Consider the following 27622-nt stretch of genomic DNA (forward strand, 5'->3'; position numbering starts at 1 on the left):
ATTGCACTGATGATGACCACAGCCGTGTTCGTAACGTCTGGTCAGCATGTTAGCTTCGGCTTTCTTATTCAAAGTTAAACAAGATACATGTGAGGGTCAAAATCGTTTTTATATCATAAAATCCTCTAAATTATATTTTTTCTGCTTGCGACAAAAAGTGCGTTCAGACAAACTTTAGACTTCGTAACTGATGAAATATGTATCTGTACTATTAGAGGTAATTTTGCGCCGAGTATCACATTTACGGCAAAGTTCTTACGGTATTATGATATATGTGTTTTTATATATATATGGCGCCTAAAGTGACCATCTTTACCCTGTACGTTTTAACAACCACACTGTGAAGAAATGCGCTCACATGAGCAGTGTGGTAAAATATTTCGCGTCCCTTAGGAAAGAACTTAGGCCGGGTCCACACAGAAACTGTCGCGAGCGTAGCGTACGCCCGCGCGCTCACGCGCTGGCGCATTGGCTTCCGCACAGAGAGAGAAACTTTTGGGCTGGCGAGGAAAAGCTGACATTGCCCTCAAAACTAAAAATCTTAAAACACTCGAGGCCTGACGCAAACCTACTCGTCGACAAAACTATTGCGTATACAGAAGGTGTACGGGAAAAAATGCGTGCTCTCGGATCTTCAGTGCACTGCATATACAGTACACAGAATAATCTAAATCTCCACTACCGCTCCAGCCTAAGAAAACTAAAAGAGATGGTTGACAAAAGCGCTATAGTCTTATGCGAGACTGACAAGGATGGTAAAATTGTGGTTTCAGAAAATTCTGACTATTATTCCATAATGCGCAAGGAGCTTGAAAAGTTTACCATACTGCCAAGAAGCCCCAAAGATTTAGATAGCTACCAAAGGCATATATACAGTGAATGCGAAGTTGTTTTGAAAAATCTCCACAGGGCCTGCGTCATAGACAAGGATATGGTGGCCTATACATTTTTCCATAAGAAAAAAAAATTCGTTTCGAATTTCGTTTTCCCGAAACAAATTTTGTTTTGAAATAATCAATTTTGTTTCCAAAAGCAAAATTCGAAACAGAGTTCAAAACGAATTTCAGAAAAGGTGGTTATGGTCAAAAACGAAATTCGAAACAAATTTTTTGGAAAAACTTTTTTTTAAAAGTGAATATCGCTTGATGGAAACAAAGAGCTGATATTTAATATAATGACGTCAGTATTCAAAAACATATTTTTGTAAACAAATTTTGTTAACAAATCAAAGACCGTTTTGAAATGCCCAAATTTTGAAGTATCAAAAATGAAACTGTGAAAACAAAATTTGTTTTCGAAACAAAATTCGTTTACAAATGCCTTTAGAACGTTACTCACTATGTTGTAAACAGTGGGAAACAAATTATGTTTTCGAAACAAAATTCGTTTACAAATGCCTCTGGATCGTTAGTATCTATGTTGCCCATAGCGGAAAACAAAATTCGTTTCCGAAACAAAATGCGTTTACAAATGCCTTTGGATCGTTACTATCTATGTTGCCCATAGCGGAAACAAAATTTGTTTTCGAAACAAAATTCGTTTACAAATGCCTTTGGATCGTTACTATCTATGTTGCCCATAGCAGGAAACAAAATTTGTTTTCGAAACAAAATTCGTTTACAAATGCCTTTGGATAGTTACTATCTATATTGCCCATAGCGGGAAACAAAATTCGTTTTCGGAACAAAATTCGTTTACAAATGCCTTTGGTTCGTTACTCACCATGATGTCTATACCGGGAAACAAAAATTCGTTTTCGAAACAAAATTCGTTTACAAACGCCTTTGGATCGTTACTATCTATGTTGCCCATAGCGGGAAACAAAATTCGTTTTCGAAACAAAATTCGTTTACAAATGCCTTCGGATCGTTACTATCTATGTTGCCCATAGCGGGAAACAAAATTTGTTTTCGAAACAAAATTCGTTTACAAATGCCTTTGTATCGTTACTATCTATGTTGCCCATAGCGGGAAACAAAATTCGTTTTCGAAACAAAATTCGTTTACAAATGCCTTTGGATCGTTGCTATCTATGTTGCCCATAGCGGGAAACAAAATTTGTTTTCGAAACAAAATTCGTTTACAAATGCCTTTGTATCGTTACTATCTATGTTGCCCATAGCGGGAAACAAAATTCGTTTTCGAAACAAAATTCGTTTACAAATGCCTTTGGATCGTTTCTATCTATGTTGCCCATAGCGGGAAACAAAATTAGTTTTCGAAACAAAATTCGTTTACAAATGCCTTTGGATCGTTACTATCTATGTTGCCCATAGCGAAAACAAAATTTGTTTTCGAAACAAAATTGGTTTACAAATGCCTTTGGATCGTTACTATCTATGTTGCCCATAGCAGGAAACAAAATTTGTTTTCGAAACAAAATTGGTTTACAAATGCCTTTGGATAGTTACTATCTATATTGCCCATAGCGGGAAACAAAATTCGTTTTCGGAACAAAATTCGTTTACAAATGCCTTTGGTTCGTTACTCACCATGATGTCTACACCGGGAAACAAAAATTCGTTTTCGAAACAAAATTCGTTTACAAACGCCTTTGGATCGTTACTATCTATGTTGCCCATAGCAGGAAACAAAATTCGTTTTCGAAACAAAATTCGTTTACAAATGCCTTTGGATCGTTGCTATCTATGTTGCCCATAGCGGGAAACAAAATTCGTTTTCGAAACAAAATTCGTTTACAAATGCCTTTGGATCGTTGCTATCTATGTTGCCCATAGCGGGAAACAAAATTCGTTTTCGAAACAAAATTCGTTTACAAATGCCTTTGTATCGTTACTATCTATGTTGCCCATAGCGGGAAACAAAATTCGTTTACAAATGCCTTTGGATCGTTTCTATCTATGTTGCCCATAGCGGGAAACAAAATTCGTTTTCGAAACAAAATTCGTTTACAAATGCCTTTGGATCGTTACTATCTATGTTGCCCATAGCGGGAAACAAAATTCGTTTTTGAAACAAAATTCGTTTACAAATGCCTTTGGATCGTTGCAATCTATGTTGCCCATAGCTGGAAACAAAATTCGTTTTCGAAACAAAATTCGTTTACAAATGCTTTTGGATCGTTACTATCTATGTTGCCCATAGCGGGAAACAAAATTTGTTTTCGAAACAAAATTCGTTTACAAATGCCTTTGGATCGTTACTATCAATGTTGCCCATAGCGGGAAACAAAATTCGTTTTCGAAACAAAATTCGTTTACAAATGCCTTTGGATCGTTACTCTCTATGTTGCCCATAGCGGGAAACAAAATTCGTTTTCGAAACAAAATTCGTTCACAAATGCCTTTGGATCGTTACTATCTATGTTGCCCATAGCGGGAAACAAAATTCGTTTTCGAAACAAAATTCGTTTACAAATGCCTTTGTATCGTTACTATCTATGTTGCCCATAGCGGGAAACAAAATTCGTTTTCGAAACAAAATTCGTTTACAAATGCCTTTGGATCGTTACTATCTATGTTGCCCATAGCGGGAAACAAAATTCGTTTTCGAAACAAAATTTGTTTACAAATGCCTTTGTATCGTTACTATCTATGTTGCCCATAGCTGGAAACAAAATTTGTTTTCGAAACAAAATTCGTTTACAAATGCCTTTGTATCGTTACTATCTATGTTGCCCATAGCTGGAAACAAAATTCGTTTTCGAAACAAAATTCGTTCACAAATGCTTTTGGATCGTTACTATCTATGTTGCCCATAGCGGGAAACAAAATTTGTTTTCGAAACAAAATTCGTTTACAAATGCCTTTGGATCGTTACTATCAATGTTGCCCATAGCGGGAAACAAAATTCGTTTTCGAAACAAAATTCGTTTACAAATGCCTTTGGATCGTTACTATCTATGTTGCCCATAGCGGGAAACAAAATTCGTTTTCGAAACAAAATTCGTTTACAAATGCCTTTGGATCGTTACTATCTATGTTGCCCATACCGGGAAACAAAATTCGTTTTCGAAACAAAATTCGTTTACAAATGCCTTTGTATCGTTACTATCTATGTTGCCCATAGCGGGAAACAAAATTCGTTTACAAATGCCTTTGGATCGTTACTATCTATGTTGCCCATAGCGGGAAACAAAATTCGTTTTCGAAACAAAATTTGTTTACAAATGCCTTTGGATCGTTGCTATCTATGTTGCCCATAGCGGGAAACAAAATTCGTTTTCGAAACAAAATTCGTTTACAAATGCCTTTGGATCGTTACTATCTATGTTGCCCATAGCAGGAAACATAATTTGTTTTCGAAACAAAATTCGTTTTCAAATGACTTTGATCCGTTACTCACCATGTTGTGCATAGTGGGAAACATAATTTGTTTTCGAAACAAAATTCGTTTACAAATGACTTTGGTTCGTTACTCACCATGTTGTACATAGTGGGAAACATAATTTGTTTTCGAAACAAAATTCGTTTACAAATGCCTTTGGTTCGTTACTCACCATGATGTCTATACCGGGAAACAAAAATTCGTTTTCGAAATTAATTTCGTTTACAAATGCTTTGGTTCGTTACTCACCATGTTGTACATAGTGGGAAACATAATTTGTTTTCGAAACAAAATTCGTTTTCAAATGACTTTGATCCGTTACTCACCATGTTGTACATAGTGGGAAACATAATTTGTTTTCGAAACAAAATTCGTTTTCAAAGGATTTTGATCCGTTACTCACTATAGTGACCATAGTGGGAAACCAAATTTGTATTTGTGTTTAAAACTTCACGTCAATTGACTTCAAAATAAAGCAAAGGTAGGCGGCCAACCATCAGAATTTGACAGTAGCCATCATGCCTTAGCAGTTTTCACTGCTCGTTTTGTTCTGGCATCTAGTATTTGTGTGCAAAACTTCAAGTCCCCTGATATTAAAATGTGCAAATCACAGGCGGGCAACTCTCAAAATTACATAATTCCGCCGAACCTTAACCACCATAGTGCCAAACATGCGTTTTCGTTCGCGAATAAAAAACTAAAGGACATAGGCCAATTTGGTTTTGATTGTTCGTTTTGTACTGGCATCTAATATTTGTGTGCAAAACTTCAAATCGCTTGATGGAAAAATGTTGAAATCATAGGCGGTCAACTGTCAAAATTAGTTAGATCCGCCGAACCTTAGCCACCATAGTGTCAAACATGCGTTTTCCTTCACGAACAAAAAACTAAAGGACATAGGCCAATTTGGTTTTCACTGCTTGTTTTGTACTGGCATCTAGTATTTGTTTGCAAAATTTCAAGTCGCTTGATATAAAATTGTTCAAATCACAGGCGGGCAACTCTCAAAATTACGTAATTCCGCCGAACCTTAGCCACCGTAGCGTCAAACATGCGTTTTCGGTCGCGAATAAAAAACTAAAAGACATAGGCCAATTTGGTTTTCACTGTTCGTTTTCTACTGGCATTTACTATTTGTGTGCAAAATTTCAAGTCGCTTGATATAAAAATGTTCAAATCGAAGGCGGGAAGATCTCCAAATCAATTAATTCCGCCGAACCTTAGCCAGCATCATAGTTTGAGCATGCGTTGTTGTTCACCAACAAATTTCCAAAGGACATAGGCTAATTTGGTTTCCACCGCTCACTTTGTATTGGCATCTAGTATTTGTGTCCTTTAGAATTTTATTGGTGAACGAAAACGTATGTTCGAAACTATGTGGCTAAGGATCGGCGAAAATAACACAAATTGACAGCTGCCCGCCTGCAATTTGAACATTTTTATATCAAGCGACTTGAAATTTTGCACACAAATACTAGATGCCAGTATACAAAACGAGCAGTGAAAACCAAATTGGCCTATATCTTTTAGTTTTTTATTCGCGAAGGAAAACGCATGTTTGACGCTATGGTGGCTAAGGTTCGGCGAAATTTACTCAAATTGACAGTTGCCCGCTTGCAATTTGAACATTTTTATATCAAGCGACTTGAAATTTTGCACACAAATACTAGATGCCAGTACAAAACGAGCAGTGAAAACCAAATTGGCCTATGTACTTTAGTTTTTTATTCGCGATGGAAAACGCATGTTTGACTCTATGGTGGCTAAGGTTCGTCGAAATTAACTCAAATTGACAGTTGCCCGCTTGCAATTTGAACATTTTTATATCAAGCGACTTGAAATTTTGCACACATATACTAGATGCCAGTACAAAACGAGCAGTGAAAACCAAATTGGCCTATGTCCTTTAGTTTTTTATTCGCGACCGAAAACGCATGTTTGACACTATGGTGGCTAAGGATCGGCGAAATTAACTCAAATTGACAGTTGCCCGCTTGCAATTTGAACATTTTTATATCAAGCGACTTGAAATTTTGCACACAAATACTAGATGCCAGTACAAAACGAGCAGTGAAAACCAAATTGGCCTATGTCCTTTAGTTTTTTATTCGCGACCGAAAACGCATGTTTGACACTATGGTGGCTAAGGATCGTCGAAATTAACTCAAATTGACAGTTGCCCGCTTGCAATTTGAGCATTTTTATATCAAGCGACTTGAAATTTTGCACACATATACTAGATGCCAGTACAAAACGAGCAGTGAAAACCAAATTGGCCTATGTCCTTTAGTTTTTTATTCGCGACCGAAAACGCATGTTTGACACTATGGTGGCTAAGGATCGGCGAAATTAACTCAAATTGACAGTTGCCCGCTTGCAATTTGAACATTTTTATATCAAGCGACTTGAAATTTTGCACACAAATACTAGATGCCAGTACAAAACGAGCAGTGAAAACCAAATTGGCCTATGTCCTTTAGTTTTTTATTCGCGACCGAAAACGCATGTTTGACACTATGGTGGCTAAGGATCGTCGAAATTAACTCAAATTGACAGTTGCCCGCTTGCAATTTGAACATTTTTATATCAAGCGACTTGAAATTTTGCACACAAATACTAGATGCCAGAACAAAACGAGCAATGAAAACCAAATTGGCCTATGTCCTTTAGTTTTTTATTCGCGACCGAAAACGCATGTTTGACTCTATGGTGGCTAAGGTTCGTCGAAATTAACTCAAATTGACAGTTGCCCGCTTGCAATTTGAACATTTTTATATCAAGCGACTTGAAATTTTGCACACATATACTAGATGCCAGTACAAAACGAGCAGAGCAAACCAAATTGGCCTATATCCTTTAGTTTTTTATTCGCGACCGAAAACGCATGTTTGGCACTATGGTTGCCAAGGATCGGCGAAATTAACTCAAATTGAGAGTTGCCCGCCTGCAATTTGAACATTTTTATATCAAGCGACTTGAAATTTTGCACATAAATACTAGATGCCAGTGCAAAACGAACAAGAAAAACCAAATTGGCCTATGTCTTTTAGTTTTATATTCGCGACCGAAAACGCATGTTTGGCACTATGGTGGCTAAGGTTCGTCGAAATTAACACAAATTGACAGTTGCCTGCCTGCAATGTGAACATTTTTATATCAAGCGACTTGAAATTTTGCACACAAATACTAGATGCCAGTACAAAACGAGCAGTGAAAACCAAATTGGCCTATGTCCTTTAGTTTTTTATTCGCGACCGAAAACGCATGTTTGACACTATGGTGGCTAAGGATCGGCGAAATTAACTCAAATTGAGAGTTGCCCGCCTGCAATTTCAACATTTCTATATCAAGCGACTTGAAATTTTGCACACAAATACTAGATGCCCGTACAAAACGAGCAGTGAAAACCAAATTGGCCTATGTCCTTTAGTTTTTTATTCGCGACCGAAAACGCATGTTTGACACTATGGTGGCTAAGGTTCGGCGAAATTAACTCAAATTGACAGTTGCCCGCTTGCAATGTGAACATTTTTATATCAAGCGACTTGAAATTTTGCACACAAATACTAGATGCCAGTACAAAACGAGCAGAGCAAACCAAATTGGCCTATATCCTTTAGTTTTTTATTCGCGACCGAAAACGCATATTTGACTCCATGGTGGCCAAGGTTCGTCGAAATTAACTCAAATTGACAGTTGCCCGCTTGCAATTTGAACATTTTTATATCAAGCGACTTGAAATTTTGCACAAAAATACTAGATGCCAGTACAAAACGAGCAGTGAAAACCAAATTGGCCTATGTCCTTTAGTTTTTTATTCGCGACCGAAAAGGAATGTTTGACTCTATGGTGGCTAAGGTTCGTCGAAATTAACTCAAATTGACAGTTGCCCGCTTGCAATTTGAACATTTTTATATCAAACGACTTGAAATTTTGCACACAAATACTAGATGCCAGTACAAAACGAGCAGTGAAAACCAAATTGGCCTATGTCCTTTAGTTTTTTATTCGCGACCGAAAACGCATGTTTGACACTATGGTGGCTAAGGATCGTCGGAATTAACTCAAATTGACAGTTGCCCGCTTGCAATTTGAACATTTTTATATCAAGCGACTTGAAATTTTGCACACAAATACTAGATGCCAGTACAAAACGAGCAGTGAAAACCAAATTGGCCTATGTCCTTTAGTTTTTTATTGGCGACCGAAAACGCATGTTTGACTCTATGGTGGCTAAGGTTCGTCGAAATTAACTCAAATTGACAGTTGCCCGCTTGCAATTTGAACATTTTTATATCAAGCGACTTGAAATTTTGCACACATATACTAGATGCCAGTACAAAACGAGCAGAGCAAACCAAATTGGCCTATGTCTTTTAGTTTTATATTCGCGACCGAAAACGCATGTTTGACTCTATGGTGGCTAAGGTTCGTCGAAATTAACTCAAATTGACAGTTGCCCGCTTGCAATTTGAACATTTTTATATCAAACGACTTGAAATTTTGCACACAAATACTAGATGCCAGTGCAAAACGAGCAGTGAAAACCAAATTGGCGTATGTCCTTTAGTTTTATATTCGCGACCGAAAACGCATGTTTGACGCTATGGTGGCTAAGGTTCGGCGAAATTTACTCAAATTGACAGTTGCCCGCTTGCAATTTGAACATTTTTATATCAAGCGACTTGAAATTTTGCACACATATACTAGATGCCAGTACAAAACAAGCAGTGAAAACCAAATTGGCCTATGTCCTTTAGTTTTATATTCGCGACCGAAAACGCATGTTTGACTCTATGGTGGCTAAGGTTCGTCGAAATTAACTCAAATTGACAGTTGCCCGCTTGCAATTTGAACATTTTTATATCAAGCGACTTGAAATTTTGCACACAAATACTAGATGCCAGTACAAAACGAGCAGTGAAAACCAAATTGGCCTATGTCCTTTAGTTTTATATTCGCGACCGAAAACGCATGTTTGACGCTATGGTGGCTAAGGTTCGGCGAAATTTACTCAAATTGACAGTTGCCTGCTTGCAATTTGAACATTTTAATATCAAGCGACTTGAAATTTTGCACACATATACTAGATGCCAGTACAAAACGAGCAGTGAAAACCAAATTGGCCTATGTCCTTTACTTTTTTAATCGCGACCGAAAACGCATGTTTGACTCTATGGTGGCTAAGGTTCGTCGAAATTAACTCAAATTGACAGTTGCCCGCTGGCAATTTGAACATTTTTATATCAAGCGACTTGAAATTTTGCACACATATACTAGATGCCAGTACAAAACGAGCAGTGAAAACCAAATTGGCCTATGTCCTTTAGTTTTTTATTCGCGACCGAAAACGCATGTTTGACTCTATGGTGGCTAAGGTTCGTCGAAATTAACTCAAATTGACAGTTGCCCGCTTGCAATTTGAACATTTTTATATCAAGCGACTTGAAATTTTGCACACATATACTAAATGCCAGTACAAAACGAGCAGTGAAAACCAAATTGGCCTATGTCCTTTAATTTTTTATTCGCGACCGAAAACGCATGTTTGACTCTATGGTGGCTAAGGTTCGTCGAAATTAACTCAAATTGACAGTTGCCCGCTTGCAATTTGAACATTTTTATATCAAGCGACTTGAAATTTTGCACACATATACTAGATGCCAGTACAAAACGAGCAGTGAAAACCAAATTGGCCTATGTCCTTTAGTTTTTTATTCGCGACCGAAAACGCATGTTTGACACTATGGTGGCTAAGGATCGGCGAAATTAACTCAAATTGACAGTTGCCCGCTTGCAATTTGAACATTTTTATATCAAGCGACTTGAAATTTTGCACACAAATACTAGATGCCAGTACAAAACGAGCAGTGAAAACCAAATTGGCCTATGTCCTTTAGTTTTTTATTCGCGACCGAAAACGCATGTTTGACACTATGGTGGCTAAGGATCGTCGAAATTAACTCAAATCGACAGTTGCCCGCTTGCAATTTGAACATTTTTATATCAAGCGACTTGAAATTTTGCACACAAACACTAGATGCCAGTACAAAACGAGCAGTGAAAACCAAATTGGCCTATGTCCTTTAGTTTTTTATTCGCGACCGAAAACGCATGTTTGACTCTATGGTGGCTAAGGTTCGTCGAAATTAACTCAAATTGACAGTTGCCCGCTTGCAATTTGAACATTTTTATATCAAGCGACTTGAAATTTTGCACACATATACTAGATGCCAGTGCAAAACGAGCAGAGCAAACCAAATTGGCCTATATCCTTTAGTTTTTTATTCGCGACCGAAAACGCATGTTTGGCACTATGGTTGCCAAGGATCGGCGAAATTAACTCAAATTGAGAGTTGTCCGCCTGCAATTTGAACATTTTTATATCAAGCGACTTGAAATTTTGCACACAAATACTAGATGCCAGTGCAAAACGAACAAGAAAGACCAAATTGGCCTATGTCTTTTAGTTTTATATTCGTGACCGAAAACGCATGTTTGACACTATGGTGGCTAAGGTTCGGCGAAATTAACTCAAATTGACAGTTGCCCGCTTGCAATTTGAACATTTTTATATCAAGCGACTTGAAATTTTGCACACAAATACTAGATGCCAGTGCAAAACGAACAAGAAAAACCAAATTGGCCATGTCTTTTAGTTTTATATTCGTGACCGAAAACGCATGTTTGACACTATGGTGGCTAAGGTTCGGCGAAATTAACTCAAATTGAGAGTTGCCCGCTTGCAATTTGAACATTTTTATATCAAGCGACTTGAAATTTTGCACACAAATACTAGATGCCAGTACAAAACGAGCAGAGCAAACCAAATTGGCCTATATCGTTTAGTTTTTTATTCGCAACCGAAAACGCATGTTTGGCACTATGGTTGCCAAGGATCGGCGAAATTAACTCAAATTGAGAGTTGCCCGCCTGCAATTTGAACATTTTTATATCAAGCGACTTGAAATTTTGCACATAAATACTAGATGCCAGTGCAAAACGAGCAGTGAAAACCAAATTGGCCTATGTCCTTTAGCTTTTTATTCGCGACCGAAAACGCATGTTTGACTCTATGGTGGCTAAGGTTCGTCGAATTTAACTCAAATTGACAGTTGCCCGCTTGTAATTTGAACATTTTTATATCAAGCGACTTGAAATTTTGCACACAAATACTAGATGCCAGTGCAAAACGAACAAGAAAAACCAAATTGGCCTATGTCATTTAGTTTTTTATTCGCGACCGAAAACGCATGTTTGACACTATGGTGGCTGAGGTTCGGCGAAATTTACTCAAATTGACAGTTGCCCGCCTGCAATTTGAACATTTTTATATCAAGCGACTTGAAATTTTGTACACAAATACTAGATGCCAGTACAAAACGAGCAGTGAAAACCAAATTGGCCTATGTCTTTTAGTTTTTTATTCGCGACCGAAAACGCATGTTTGACACCATGGTGGCTAAGGTTCGTCGAAATTTACTCAAACTGACAGTTGCCGCCTGCAATTTGAACATTTTTGTATCCAGCGACTTGAAATTTTGCACACAAATACTAGATGCCAGTGCAAAACGAACAATAAAAACCAAATTGGCCTATGTCCTTTAGTTTTTTATTCGCGACCGAAAACGCATGTTTGACACTATGGTGGCCAAGGATCGGCGAAATTAACTCAAATTGACAGTTGCCCGCTTGCAATTTGAACATTTTTATATCAAGCGACTTGAAATTTTGCACACAAATACTAGATGCCAGTACAAAACGAGCAGTGAAAACCAAATTGGCCTATGTCCTTTAGTTTTTTATTCGCGACCGAAAACGCATGTTTGACACTATGGTGGCTAAGGATCGTCGAAATTAACTCAAATTGACAGTTGCCCGCTTGCAATTTGAGCATTTTTATATCAAGCGACTTGAAATTTTGCACACATATACTAGATGCCAGTACAAAACGAGCAGTGAAAACCAAATTGGCCTATGTCCTTTAGTTTTTTATTCGCGACCGAAAACGCATGTTTGACACTATGGTGGCTAAGGATCGGCGAAATTAACTCAAATTGACAGTTGCCCGCTTGCAATTTGAACATTTTTATATCAAGCGACTTGAAATTTTGCACACAAATACTAGATGCCAGTACAAAACGAGCAGTGAAAACCAAATTGGCCTATGTCCTTTAATTTTTTATTCGCGACCGAAAACGCATGTTTGACACTATGGTGGCTAAGGATCGTCGAAATTAACTCAAATTGACAGTTGCCCGCTTGCAATTTGAACATTTTTATATCAAGCGACTTGAAATTTTGCACACAAATACTAGATGCCAGAACAAAACGAGCAATGAAAACCAAATTGGCCTATGTCCTTTAGTTTTTTATTCGCGACCGAAAACGCATGTTTGACTCTATGGTGGCTAAGGTTCGTCGAAATTAACTCAAATTGACAGTTGCCCGCTTGCAATTTGAACATTTTTATATCAAGCGACTTGAAATTTTGCACACATATACTAGATGCCAGTACAAAACGAGCAGAGCAAACCAAATTGGCCTATATCCTTTAGTTTTTTATTCGCGACCGAAAACGCATGTTTGGCACTATGGTTGCCAAGGATCGGCGAAATTAACTCAAATTGAGAGTTGCCCGCCTGCAATTTGAACATTTTTATATCAAGCGACTTGAAATTTTGCACATAAATACTAGATGCCAGTGCAAAACGAACAAGAAAAACCAAATTGGCCTATGTCTTTTAGTTTTATATTCGCGACCGAAAACGCATGTTTGGCACTATGGTGGCTAAGGTTCGTCGAAATTAACACAAATTGACAGTTGCCTGCCTGCAATGTGAACATTTTTATATCAAGCGACTTGAAATTTTGCACACAAATACTAGATGCCAGTACAAAACGAGCAGTGAAAACCAAATTGGCCTATGTCCTTTAGTTTTTTATTCGCGACCGAAAACGCATGTTTGACACTATGGTGGCTAAGGATCGGCGAAATTAACTCAAATTGAGAGTTGCCCGCCTGCAATTTCAACATTTCTATATCAAGCGACTTGAAATTTTGCACACAAATACTAGATGCCAGTACAAAACGAGCAGTGAAAACCAAATTGGCCTATGTCCTTTAGTTTTTTATTCGCGACCGAAAACGCATGTTTGACACTATGGTGGCTAAGGTTCGGCGAAATTAACTCAAATTGACAGTTGCCCGCTTGCAATGTGAACATTTTTATATCAAGCGACTTGAAATTTTGCACACAAATACTAGATGCCAGTACAAAACGAGCAGAGCAAACCAAATTGGCCTATATCCTTTAGTTTTTTATTCGCGACCGAAAACGCATATTTGACTCCATGGTGGCCAAGGTTCGTCGAAATTAACTCAAATTGACAGTTGCCCGCTTGCAATTTGAACATTTTTATATCAAGCGACTTGAAATTTTGCACAAAAATACTAGATGCCAGTACAAAACGAGCAGTGAAAACCAAATTGGCCTATGTCCTTTAGTTTTTTATTCGCGACCGAAAAGGAATGTTTGACTCTATGGTGGCTAAGGTTCGTCGAAATTAACTCAAATTGACAGTTGCCCGCTTGCAATTTGAACATTTTTATATCAAACGACTTGAAATTTTGCACACAAATACTAGATGCCAGTACAAAACGAGCAGTGAAAACCAAATTGGCCTATGTCCTTTAGTTTTTTATTCGCGACCGAAAACGCATGTTTGACACTATGGTGGCTAAGGATCGTCGGAATTAACTCAAATTGACAGTTGCCCGCTTGCAATTTGAACATTTTTATATCAAGCGACTTGAAATTTTGCACACAAATACTAGATGCCAGTACAAAACGAGCAGTGAAAACCAAATTGGCCTATGTCCTTTAGTTTTTTATTGGCGACCGAAAACGCATGTTTGACTCTATGGTGGCTAAGGTTCGTCGAAATTAACTCAAATTGACAGTTGCCCGCTTGCAATTTGAACATTTTTATATCAAGCGACTTGAAATTTTGCACACATATACTAGATGCCAGTACAAAACGAGCAGAGCAAACCAAATTGGCCTATGTCTTTTAGTTTTATATTCGCGACCGAAAACGCATGTTTGACTCTATGGTGGCTAAGGTTCGTCGAAATTAACTCAAATTGACAGTTGCCCGCTTGCAATTTGAACATTTTTATATCAAACGACTTGAAATTTTGCACACAAATACTAGATGCCAGTGCAAAACGAGCAGTGAAAACCAAATTGGCGTATGTCCTTTAGTTTTATATTCGCGACCGAAAACGCATGTTTGACGCTATGGTGGCTAAGGTTCGGCGAAATTTACTCAAATTGACAGTTGCCCGCTTGCAATTTGAACATTTTTATATCAAGCGACTTGAAATTTTGCACACATATACTAGATGCCAGTACAAAACAAGCAGTGAAAACCAAATTGGCCTATGTCCTTTAGTTTTATATTCGCGACCGAAAACGCATGTTTGACTCTATGGTGGCTAAGGTTCGTCGAAATTAACTCAAATTGACAGTTGCCCGCTTGCAATTTGAACATTTTTATATCAAGCGACTTGAAATTTTGCACACAAATACTAGATGCCAGTACAAAACGAGCAGTGAAAACCAAATTGGTGTATGTCCTTTAGTTTTATATTCGCGACCGAAAACGCATGTTTGACGCTATGGTGGCTAAGGTTCGGCGAAATTTACTCAAATTGACAGTTGCCTGCTTGCAATTTGAACATTTTAATATCAAGCGACTTGAAATTTTGCACACATATACTAGATGCCAGTACAAAACGAGCAGTGAAAACCAAATTGGCCTATGTCCTTTACTTTTTTAATCGCGACCGAAAACGCATGTTTGACTCTATGGTGGCTAAGGTTCGTCGAAATTAACTCAAATTGAGAGTTGCCCGCTGGCAATTTGAACATTTTTATATCAAGCGACTTGAAATTTTGCACACATATACTAGATGCCAGTACAAAACGAGCAGTGAAAACCAAATTGGCCTATGTCCTTTAGTTTTTTATTCGCGACCGAAAACGCATGTTTGACTCTATGGTGGCTAAGGTTCGTCGAAATTAACTCAAATTGACAGTTGCCCGCTTGCAATTTGAACATTTTTATATCAAGCGACTTGAAATTTTGCACACATATACTAAATGCCAGTACAAAACGAGCAGTGAAAACCAAATTGGCCTATGTCCTTTAATTTTTTATTCGCGACCGAAAACGCATGTTTGACTCTATGGTGGCTAAGGTTCGTCGAAATTAACTCAAATTGACAGTTGCCCGCTTGCAATTTGAACATTTTTATATCAAGCGACTTGAAATTTTGCACACATATACTAGATGCCAGTACAAAACGAGCAGTGAAAACCAAATTGGCCTATGTCCTTTAGTTTTTTATTCGCGACCGAAAACGCATGTTTGACACTATGGTGGCTAAGGATCGGCGAAATTAACTCAAATTGACAGTTGCCCGCTTGCAATTTGAACATTTTTATATCAAGCGACTTGAAATTTTGCACACAAATACTAGATGCCAGTACAAAACGAGCAGTGAAAACCAAATTGGCCTATGTCCTTTAGTTTTTTATTCGCGACCGAAAACGCATGTTTGACACTATGGTGGCTAAGGATCGTCGAAATTAACTCAAATCGACAGTTGCCCGCTTGCAATTTGAACATTTTTATATCAAGCGACTTGAAATTTTGCACACAAACACTAGATGCCAGTACAAAACGAGCAGTGAAAACCAAATTGGCCTATGTCCTTTAGTTTTTTATTCGCGACCGAAAACGCATGTTTGACTCTATGGTGGCTAAGGTTCGTCGAAATTAACTCAAATTGACAGTTGCCCGCTTGCAATTTGAACATTTTTATATCAAGCGACTTGAAATTTTGCACACATATACTAGATGCCAGTGCAAAACGAGCAGAGCAAACCAAATTGGCCTATATCCTTTAGTTTTTTATTCGCGACCGAAAACGCATGTTTGGCACTATGGTTGCCAAGGATCGGCGAAATTAACTCAAATTGAGAGTTGCCCGCCTGCAATTTGAACATTTTTATATCAAGCGACTTGAAATTTTGCACACAAATACTAGATGCCAGTGCAAAACGAACAAGAAAAACCAAATTGGCCTATGTCTTTTAGTTTTATATTCGTGACCGAAAACGCATGTTTGACACTATGGTGGCTAAGGTTCGGCGAAATTAACTCAAATTGACAGTTGCCCGCTTGCAATTTGAACATTTTTATATCAAGCGACTTGAAATTTTGCACACAAATACTAGATGCCAGTGCAAAACGAACAAGAAAAACCAAATTGGCCATGTCTTTTAGTTTTATATTCGTGACCGAAAACGCATGTTTGACACTATGGTGGCTAAGGTTCGGCGAAATTAACTCAAATTGAGAGTTGCCCGCTTGCAATTTGAACATTTTTATATCAAGCGACTTGAAATTTTGCACACAAATACTAGATGCCAGTACAAAACGAGCAGAGCAAACCAAATTGGCCTATATCGTTTAGTTTTTTATTCGCAACCGAAAACGCATGTTTGGCACTATGGTTGCCAAGGATCGGCGAAATTAACTCAAATTGAGAGTTGCCCGCCTGCAATTTGAACATTTTTATATCAAGCGACTTGAAATTTTGCACATAAATACTAGATGCCAGTGCAAAACGAGCAGTGAAAACCAAATTGGCCTATGTCCTTTAGCTTTTTATTCGCGACCGAAAACGCATGTTTGACTCTATGGTGGCTAAGGTTCGTCGAATTTAACTCAAATTGACAGTTGCCCGCTTGTAATTTGAACATTTTTATATCAAGCGACTTGAAATTTTGCACACAAATACTAGATGCCAGTGCAAAACGAACAAGAAAAACCAAATTGGCCTATGTCATTTAGTTTTTTATTCGCGACCGAAAACGCATGTTTGACACTATGGTGGCTGAGGTTCGGCGAAATTTACTCAAATTGACAGTTGCCCGCCTGCAATTTGAACATTTTTATATCAAGCGACTTGAAATTTTGTACACAAATACTAGATGCCAGTACAAAACGAGCAGTGAAAACCAAATTGGCCTATGTCTTTTAGTTTTTTATTCGCGACCGAAAACGCATGTTTGACACCATGGTGGCTAAGGTTCGTCGAAATTTACTCAAACTGACAGTTGCCACCTGCAATTTGAACATTTTTGTATCCAGCGACTTGAAATTTTGCACACAAATACTAGATGCCAGTGCAAAACGAACAATAAAAACCAAATTGGCCTATGTCCTTTAGTTTTTTATTCGCGACCGAAAACGCATGTTTGACACTATGGTGGCCAAGGATCGGCGAAATTAACTCAAATTGACAGTTGCCCGCCTGCAATTTGAACATTTTTATATCAAGCGACTTGAAATTTTGCACACAAATACTAGATGTTAGTACAAGTCGAGCAGTGAAAATCAAACTGGCGTATGTCCTTTAGAATTTTGTTGCTGAACGAAAACGCATGTTTGTGACTATGGTGGCTAAGGTTCGGCGGAAATAATTGATTTTGAGAGACCGCCTGCGATGGTGCTCGAAAAATTTTTTGACATTTTTAAATCAAGTGACTTTGAACTTCACACACAAATTACAGATTCTGTTTCCACTATGAACAACATATTTGTGTCGGACTAATGGTATTACAACACAGTGATTAATGGATCAACGGCATTTGTAATCGAATTTTGTTTCAAAAACAAATTTTGTTTCCCACTATGTACAACACAGTGATTAACGGATCAAAGGCATTTGTAATCGAATTTTGTTTCAAAAACAAATTTTGTTTCCCACTATGTACAACACAGTGATTAACGGATCAACGGCATTTGTAATCGAATTTTGTTTCAAAAACAAATTTTGTTTCCCACTATGTACAACACAGTGATTAACGGTTTAAATGCATTTATAAACGAATTTTGTTTCGAAAACAAATTTTGTTTCCCACTCTATACAACACAGTGATTAACGGATCAAAGGCATTTGTAATCGAATTTTGTTTCGAAAACAAATTTTAATTCATGCTATGTTCATGATGTTTTTGTGCAACATTTTGCATTTTTGAATAGATAAAATCAGTTATCACAGTATATATAGACGTAAGTTATACTTACTGAGGCGTTTCAACTTTAAATTAAGAAACGTTTTGCTTCAACATATGCCCTACTCACACATATTTCGCACAGCGTTTGTTTCGTGTGATAGTGGATGAAAATCTAGTTTGTTTTGGATTAATTCGTATGACATGTTCCAACAGAATAGTTTGATAAATTAGTTGAAAAAGATTTCTGATTTAGGAACAATCCTTAACCCCGGCCCCATTATCTCACGTTTGGACCAACATTGTCCAATTTATCCGATAGTGTTGATTTAAATAGCTCATTTGACACCTGTATAACCTAGCATTTTTATTCCATAATATGTTACAGCACGTTTGCGTAACGCTTCTAATTTCAAGTATGGCCCTCTACCCCCATCATGTGGCCAGTCGTCGTCAAGAATTTTGTTCACAAAATTCGTTCACAAAATTCGTTTACAAAATTTCAATTTTGTTTCCCACCATTACATAGGACATGTTATACCACACGGCGGGACTTAAGTCCACCGGCAACGATTATCACCATGTCTCAGGCCCGTCATCGAAGTTTTTTACTAACAGTCGACCTGCCTATGCCTACCCCTTATTCAAAACACATAAACTCGCACCTGAACAACTGCAACTGGCGAAGTGTCTGGATATACCGACGCGACTTGTACATGCTGCGGGTAATACCACGCTGTCACGCATCACAGCCTTTCTAGAGCACCTTTTAAAACCTGTTAGCGTGCTTTTCTGTCAAAGCACAGTGGACGAACACTGCAAAGACAGCAAACACTACTTACTAGCACTCGAAAAGTGGAAATCAGAGTACTCATTACGAGACCTCACAAAAAATCTGGTACTCGTGGCTGCAGATGTACAGGCACTTTACCCGAGCCTTGACCAAGGTTTAATAAAAAAAGGCACTGGAACATGCACTGCAAGCCCATACCAGGTACAGTGCCGCAGGCCGAGGCCTACTTGTCCATCTTACAATGTACTGTCTGGAAAATGTTGTTACCCAATTCGACAACTGCTTGTATACCCAAACATCGGGTATATTTACCGGTGATAATCACTCGGTATCTGTGGCAAACATTGCTTTGCATTATATCATTCAACTATGCGCTACTACCATTCATAAACACGCAATGCTGCTAAAAAGATTCATTGACGACATAATCTGGGTCTCTGCAAGTCCAGGTGATGCCAAAGCATTGCAGGAGAAACTTAAAAAGACGTTTGCCAGTTTCAATCTGTCGCTCACGTTTCGACAAGCTTGCACAGCCCAATCTGGAGGAATCCTGGAATTCCTAGACGTCCTCCATGTGACTTCGGTTGACACTGAAATAGGTTTCATTACAAAAGACTTTGTGAAACCGACGGCCATGGGAAGACGGTTTTTAATAGGTTATCGCACCACACCCCTTGTGTTTTTAAATCAATTGTTTTCGCAGAAGCAGTTCGTATGCGCCGCCTAAACGAGATAGACAGGGACTTCATCCACAGCCTTGGACGGTTGAAGCAGAAATGTCTACGATCTCATTTCCCCAAGAAGATGACATCGGATGTCGTAGCAACAGCGGCCAACTGGAAACAACGGTTTGGCCCCGCAACACGGAAACAGAAGTCCCACAAAAGGGTAGTATGGGCCACTGCATTTCCAAACATATTACAACTCTCCACAAAGGAAAGAGCTCTTAAACCTGCAGCTTCCGTCACTTTTAAGCGACCAAAAACACTTGGCAACATTTTGACAAACCACCGTGCCCTTGCACTTGGAAACAGACAGACAGAGGGGTATTCTCGGCCTTGCGGAAAATGTGCATTATGTGGCGGCTGAAAGAATTTTAAGACGATGGTTTACTCTGCCACCGGTATCACCACCCCTTTCCACCACACCATCCCTTTACGACAAAAACTTACTTGCAAGAACTATGGAATTTACGTGGCTACCTGCACAACATGTAAAGAACAATATGTTGGCCAAACAAAAAATCGTTTTAGCACGAGGTGGAATTCACACCGCTCCACATGGCGAGCAGGTTGTTTCAAAGATGCCAAGGGAGACAAGATGGCGCTGGCAAAGCACTATCAAAATAAACACCCCATCCTATTTAAAAACAAACCAGACATTGCGCATTGTTTTACGGTAATTTTCGTCCAAGAACCTCCCATGGTTCTTTTAGATATTTGTGAAGACAAATGGCTTAACGACCTCAGGGCGTCAATAAACATTCAGCCTATGATTCTGCCCCGCATAAAATGACCATCTTTGCGCTCTCCCATTCCTTTTTTTGTCGCCCTTTTGCCATCACTGTTTCTGTATTCTGTGTGCGTTATCGCCTTATCGCAGTTCTACGTCACTGCCCTTGCTCCCCCAACCTTTTGCAGTTTGGCTACTAACACCTTTAGTGCAGTCACTCGTCGCTTCTCTAGCTACCACAGCGGCGTGTCGCAGAAAACAGCTTTTATAGTTTTTATCGTTTTAATCGCTTCGTTTTTTTTGTCGTGGCAGTCCCGAAAGTGGACTTAGTGTTGAGTTATTTTGTTTTGTTGTGGTTTTCCTTAATTAATTAATTTAATTTTTTTTTGCTATTCTGTTTTCAGACAGAAACTGAAGATGCCAATAGGCGAAATTAATATTTCTTTCAATAAAGGTCTTATACTGGCGTGACCGTCTTTTACTCCTTTTGGAGCTCTAGGAACACAATTTAACAAATTTCTATTTTGGTTTCAAAGGTAAAATGTCTTGTTAATTAAAGATTTAAAAAAAGCAGTTTGTGATTAATTTTCGAAAGAAATTAAACTCAAAAAATACTCTGGACCACATCAAACTTCCACTTACAACACCCACAACCCAATTCCAAAGCTTGCGGGCGTGAGCTAAATCAAAATGATTTCTCCGGCGTGTACGCTCGGCGGCAAGTCGCGGGCGTATTACGCCGAGCGCTCGCAAGCCCGCGACATGTTGTTAGCGAAAGCTCACGCTTCCAAGCTTTGTCCCGAGCGTACGTCCGCACGCCGGCGTATACGCCCGCGGCAATGAAACAAACAAAGAATCCGCCGGCGCAAAGCGTGAGTGTGGACCCGGCCTTAGCGGTTATAAAGCACTTCCATACATCACGTATTCCCCCGGATTGTCATGCACATGAAAAAAATTACCAAAAGAATTGGTTTCATTGGGATTTTTTGAAACTGCTGATTCACAAATCATGAGGCAAAAGCGAAAAAACTGAAACTTGCCTAGGGTACAAAATAAGCTTGTACATTACACATCTTGTTGCTGACGCTGCCAGGCGTAATGAGCAGTCAGTTCAAAAGCTCTTTTGGCACAAAAATATTTATTGCATCGCCGTTTCAGTCTCCGTTCAATTAACCATCAAGAAAGCCAGGCACGAAAGTTCAAACATAACGGTGGCGCAAGCAAGAAAGTTGAAAAATGTGATACCGTTGTTCCAACACGCAAACTGGACAAACCGAGTCACAGCCTACTATAACGCCCCATTTTGGGGTTCTTCCTTGCTTAAAAACATAACTGTGAAACAAAAACGTTACTAGCAAGAAATTCCATCAGTTTTGTAGGTAGCATTCACAACATTATCAAATAATTTTTATTTGTTGCCAGAAAAACTTTTGAATTACCTGCACACTACTCACTACGAGTATTACAACTACAATATACTGAAAGCCCGGTGTAACATTAACACAGCCAAAATTGCCTAAACCTAATAGCAGCCAGCACTTTTGTATTTAATACCACAATAATACCACAATCGTCAACGCAAAACAATATCCTCCTGTTGGCTTCCTCATATTTATCAAATTTCATACACAGAATTGACATGGTATATGCAATATTTTATGGCATCTCGCTTCGTATATTATAAAAGGCGTTATCCAGATCAAAAAAGTGAAAGGCTCTGTTAAGTCACCTTTGGGCAACTGTTTGACAACCTATCCAAACAGTCTAAATAAAAAAGCCTGAGCTAAAATGCTGTTGATCATAATGCTGGCAAACGTTTCGAACTCATACAGGGTTCATCATCAGTCGCTGATGACGTTTACCAGCATTATGATCAACAGCATTCTAGCTCTGGCTTTTTTACTTAGACTACTTAACTCCAGATATTTTGCACCCAACTATCCAAACAGGTTTGTATTAAATGTGTTACAAGCCACTACTTCATACTAAAATTGCAACATAATGTAAATGACTGGCGCAAAATATTAAGTGACCTCTAACTCACTATTGTTTCCAAGCCTCAATGTATCAGGCGCGACAAGCATGGAGGAGACTCAAACGTGCTGACGCGCAACTAATGCAATTCATTTCCGTCGCGACTTTCTCGTTCTAACGAGGAAAATGGCTTGTGACATAGCGTGAAACCAATTGCGACAAGGGATGCGAAGAATGTTGAATAAAAGAAATGTGCTAGTCTCATGGCAAATTATCAACATACAAAGAACCACTTACGGCAAAGTTCTTACCATATTATGATATATGTGTGTTTATATATATATGGCGCCTAAAGTGACCATCTTTACCCTGTACGTTTTAACAACCACACTGTAAAGAAATGCGCTCACATGAGTAGTGTGGTAAAATATTTCGCGTCCCTTAGGAAAGAACTTAGGCCGGGTCCACAGAGAAACTGTCGCGAGCGTAACGCACGCCCGCGCGCTCACGCGCTGGCGTATTGGCTTCCGCACAGAGAGAGAAACTTTTGGGCTGGCGAGGAAAAGCTGACATTGCCCTCAAAACTAAAAATCTTAAAACACTCGAGGCCTGACGCAAACCTACTCGTCGACAAAACTATTGCGTATACAGAAGGTGTACGGGAAAAAATGCGTGCTCTCGGATCTTCAGTGCACTGCCTATACAGTACACAGAATAATCTAAATCTCCACTACCGCTCCAGCCTAAGAAAACTAAAAGAGCTGGTTGACAAAAGAGCTATAGTCTTATGCGAGACTGACAAGGATGGTAAAATTGTGGTTTTAGATAATTCTGACTATTATTCCATAATGCGCAAGAAGCTTGAAAAGTTTACCATACTGCCAAGAAGCCCCAAAGATTTAGATAGCTACCAAAGGCATATATACAGTGAATGCGAAGTTGTTTTGAAAAATCTCCACAGGGCCTGCGTCATAGACAAGGACATGTTATACCACACGGCGGGACTAAAGTCCACCGGCAACGATTATCACCATGTCTCAGGTCCGTCATCGAAGTTTTTTACTAACAGTCGACCTGCCTATGCCTACCCCTTATTCAAAACACACAAACTCGCACCTGAACAACTGCAACTGGCGAAGTGTCTGGATATACCGACGCGACTTGTACATGCTGCGGGTAATACCACGCTGTCACGCATCACAGCCCTTTTAGAGCACCTTTTAAAACCTGTTAGCGTGCTTTTCTGTCAAAGCACAGTGGACGAACACTGCAAAGACAGCAAACACTACTTACTAGCACTCGAAAAGTGGAAATCAGAGTACTCACTACGAGACCTCACAAAAAATCTGGTACTCGTGGCTGCAGATGTACAGGCACTTTACCCGAGCCTTGACCAAGGTTTAATAAAAAAATAGCACTGGAACATGCACTGCAAGCCCATACCAGGTACAGTGCCGCAGGCCGAGGCCTACTTGTCCATCTTACAATGTACTGTCTGGAAAATGTTGTTACCCAATTCGACAACTGCTTGTATACCCAAACATCGGGTATATTTACCGGTGATAATCACTCGGTATCTGTGGCAAACATTGCTTTGCATTATATCATTCAACTATGCGCTACTACCATTCATAAACACGCAATGCTGCTAAAAAGATTCATTGACGACATAATCTGGGTCTCTGCAAGTCCAGGTGATGCCAAAGCATTGCAGGAGAAACTCAAAAAGACGTTTGCCAGTTTCAACCTGTCGCTCACGTTTCGACAAGCTTGCACAGCCCAATCTGGAGGAATCCTGGAATTCCTAGACGTCCTCCATGTGACTTCGGTTGACACTGAAATAGGTTTCATTACAAAAGACTTTGTGAAACCGACGGCCATGGGAAGACGGTTTTTAATAGGTTATCGCACCACCCCCCTTGTGTTTTTAAATCAATTGTTTTCGCAGAAGCAGTTCGTATGCGCCGCCTAAACGAGATAAACAGGGACTTCATCCACAGCCTTGGACGGTTGAAGCAGAAATGTCTACGATCTCATTTCCCCAAGAAGATGACATCAGATGTCGTAGCAACAGCGGCCAACTGGAAACAACGGTTTGGCCCCGCAACACGGAAACAGAAGTCCCACAAAAGGGTAGTATGGGCCACTGCATTTCCAAACATATTACAACTCTCCACAAAGGAAAGAGCTCTTAAACCTGCAGCTTCCGTCACTTTTAAGCGACCAAAAACACTTGGCACCATTTTGACAAACCACCGTGCCCTTGCACTTGGAAACAGACAAACAGAGGGGTATTCTCGGCCTTGCGGAAAATGTGCATTATGTGGCGGCTGAAAGAATTTTAAGACAATGGTTTACTCTGCCACAGGGAACACCATCCCTTTACGACAAAAACCTACTTGCAAGAACTATGGAATTTACGTGGCTACCTGCACAACATGTAAAGAACAATATGTTGGCCAAACAAAAAATCGTTTTAGCACGAGGTGGAATTCACACCCCTCCACATGGCGAGCAGGTTGTTTCAAAGATGCCAAGGGAGACAAGATGGCGCTGGCAAAGCACTATCAAAATAAACACCCCATCCTATTTAAAAACAAACCAGACATTGCACATTGTTTTACGGTAATTTTCGTCCAAGAACCTCCCATGGTTCTTTTAGATATTTGTGAAGACAAATGGCTTAACGACCTCAGGGCGTCAATAAACATTCAGCCTATGATTCTGCCCCGCATAAAATGACCATCTTTGCGCTCTCCCATCCCTTTTTTTGTCGCCCTTTTGCCATCACTGTTTCTGTATTCTGTTTGCGTTATCGCCTTATCGCAGTTCTACGTCACTGCCCTTGCTCCCCCAACCTTTGCAGTTTGGCTACTAACATCTTTAGTGCAGTCACTCGTCGCTTCTCTTGCTACCACAGCGGCGTGTCGCAGAAAACAGCTTTTATAGTTTTTATCGTTTTAATCGCTTCGTTTTTTTGTCGTGGCAGTCCCGAAAGTGGACTTAGTGTTGAGTTATTTTGTTTTGTTGTGGTTTTCCTTAATTAATTAATTTAATTTTTTTTTGCTATTCTGTTTTCAGACAGAAATTGAAGATGCCAATAGGCGAAATTAATATTTCTTTCAATAAAGGTCTTATACTGGCGTGACCGTCTTTTACTCCTTTTGGAGCTCTAGGAACACAATTTAACAAATTTCTATTTTGGTTTCAAAGGTAAAATGTCTTGTTAATTAAAGATTTAAAAAAAAACAGTTTGTGATTAATTTTCGAAAGAAATTAAACTCAAAAAATACTCTGGACCACATCAAACTTCCACTTACAACACCCACAACCCAATTCCAAAGCTTGCGGGCGTGAGCTAAATCAAAATGATTTCTCCGGCGTGTACGCTCGGCGGCAAGTCGCGGGCGTATTACGCCGAGCGCTCGCAAGCCCGCGACATGTTGTTAGCGAAAGCTCACGCTTCCAAGCTTTGTCCCGAGCGTACGTCCGCACGCCGGCGTATACGCCCGCGGCAATGAAACAAACAAAGAATCCGCCGGCGCAAAGCGTGAGTGTGGACCCGGCCTTAGCGGCTATAAAGCACTTCCATACATCACGTATTCCCCCGGATTGTCATGCACATGAAAAAAATTACCAAAAGAATTGGTTTCATTGGGATTTTTTGAAACTGCTGATTCACAAATCATGAGGCAAAAGCGAAAAAACTGAAACTTGCCTAGGGTACAAAATAAGCTTGTACATTACACATCTTGTTGCTGACGCTGCCAGGCGTAATGAGCAGTCAGTTCAAAAGCTCTTTTGGCACAAAAATATTTATTGCATCGCCGTTTCAGTCTCCGTTCAATTAACCATCAAGAAAGCCAGGCACGAAAGTTCAAACATAACGGTGGCGCAAGCAAGAAAGTTGAAAAATGTGATACCGTTGTTCCAACACGCAAACTGGACAAACCGAGTCACAGCCTACTATAACGCCCCATTTTGGGGTTCTTCCTTGCTTAAAAACATAACTGTGAAACAAAAACGTTACTAGCAAGAAATTCCATCAGTTTTGTAGGTAGCATTCACAACATTATCAAATAATTTTTATTTGTTGCCAGAAAAACTTTTGAATTACCTGCACACTACTCACTACGAGTATTACAACTACAATATACTGAAAGCCCGGTGTAACATTAACACAGCCAAAATTGCCTAAACCTAATAGCAGCCAGCACTTTTGTATTTAATACCACAATAATACCACAATCGTCAACGCAAAACAATATCCTCCTGTTGGCTTCCTCATATTTATCAAATTTCATACACAGAATTGACATGGTATATGCAATATTTTATGGCATCTCGCTTTGTATGTTATGAAAGGCGTTATCCAGATCAAAAAAGTGAAAGGCTCTGTTAAGTCACCTTTGGGCAACTGTTTGACAACCTATCCAAACAGTCTAAATAAAAAAGCCTGAGCTAAAATGCTGTTGATCATAATGCTGGCAAACGTTTCGAACTCATACAGGGTTCATCATCAGTCGCTGATGACGTTTACCAGCATTATGATCAACAGCATTCTAGCTCTGGCTTTTTTACTTAGACTACTTAACTCCAGATATTTTGCACCCAACTATCCAAACAGGTTTGTATTAAATGTGTTACAAGCCACTACTTCATACTAAAATTGCAACATAATGTAAATGACTGGCGCAAAATATTAAGTGACCTCTAACTCACTATTGTTTCCAAGCCTCAATGTATCAGGCGCGACAAGCATGGAGGAGACTCAAACGTGCTGACGCGCAACTAATGCAATTCATTTCCGTCGCGACTTTCTCGTTCTAACGAGGAAAATGGCTTGTGACATAGCGTGAAACCAATTGCGACAAGGGATGCGAAGAATGTTGAATAAAAGAAATGTGCTAGTCTCATGGCAAATTATCAACATACAAAGAACCACTTACGGCAAAGTTCTTACCATATTATGATATATGTGTGTTTATATATATATGGCGCCTAAAGTGACCATCTTTACCCT

The 27622-nt window shown here is 39.2% G+C and overlaps 1 protein-coding gene and 2 pseudogenes across 1 annotated transcript in view; all 3 read left to right on the forward strand.

The window, feature by feature from the left end:
- The window catches only part of LOC145909694 (serine/threonine-protein kinase/endoribonuclease IRE1-like), a 137874-nt gene that overhangs the window by 50660 nt on the left and 59592 nt on the right, over positions 1-27622 (forward strand). The window lies entirely within an intron of this gene.
- Positions 359-20688, forward strand: LOC145908798 (uncharacterized; annotated as a pseudogene).
- Positions 23010-25341, forward strand: LOC145908799 (uncharacterized; annotated as a pseudogene).

This window comes from Ascidia mentula, chromosome 7 (assembly GCF_947561715.1).
Source record: "Ascidia mentula chromosome 7, kaAscMent1.1, whole genome shotgun sequence".
In the NCBI taxonomy this organism is placed as follows: domain Eukaryota; kingdom Metazoa; phylum Chordata; class Ascidiacea; order Phlebobranchia; family Ascidiidae; genus Ascidia; species Ascidia mentula.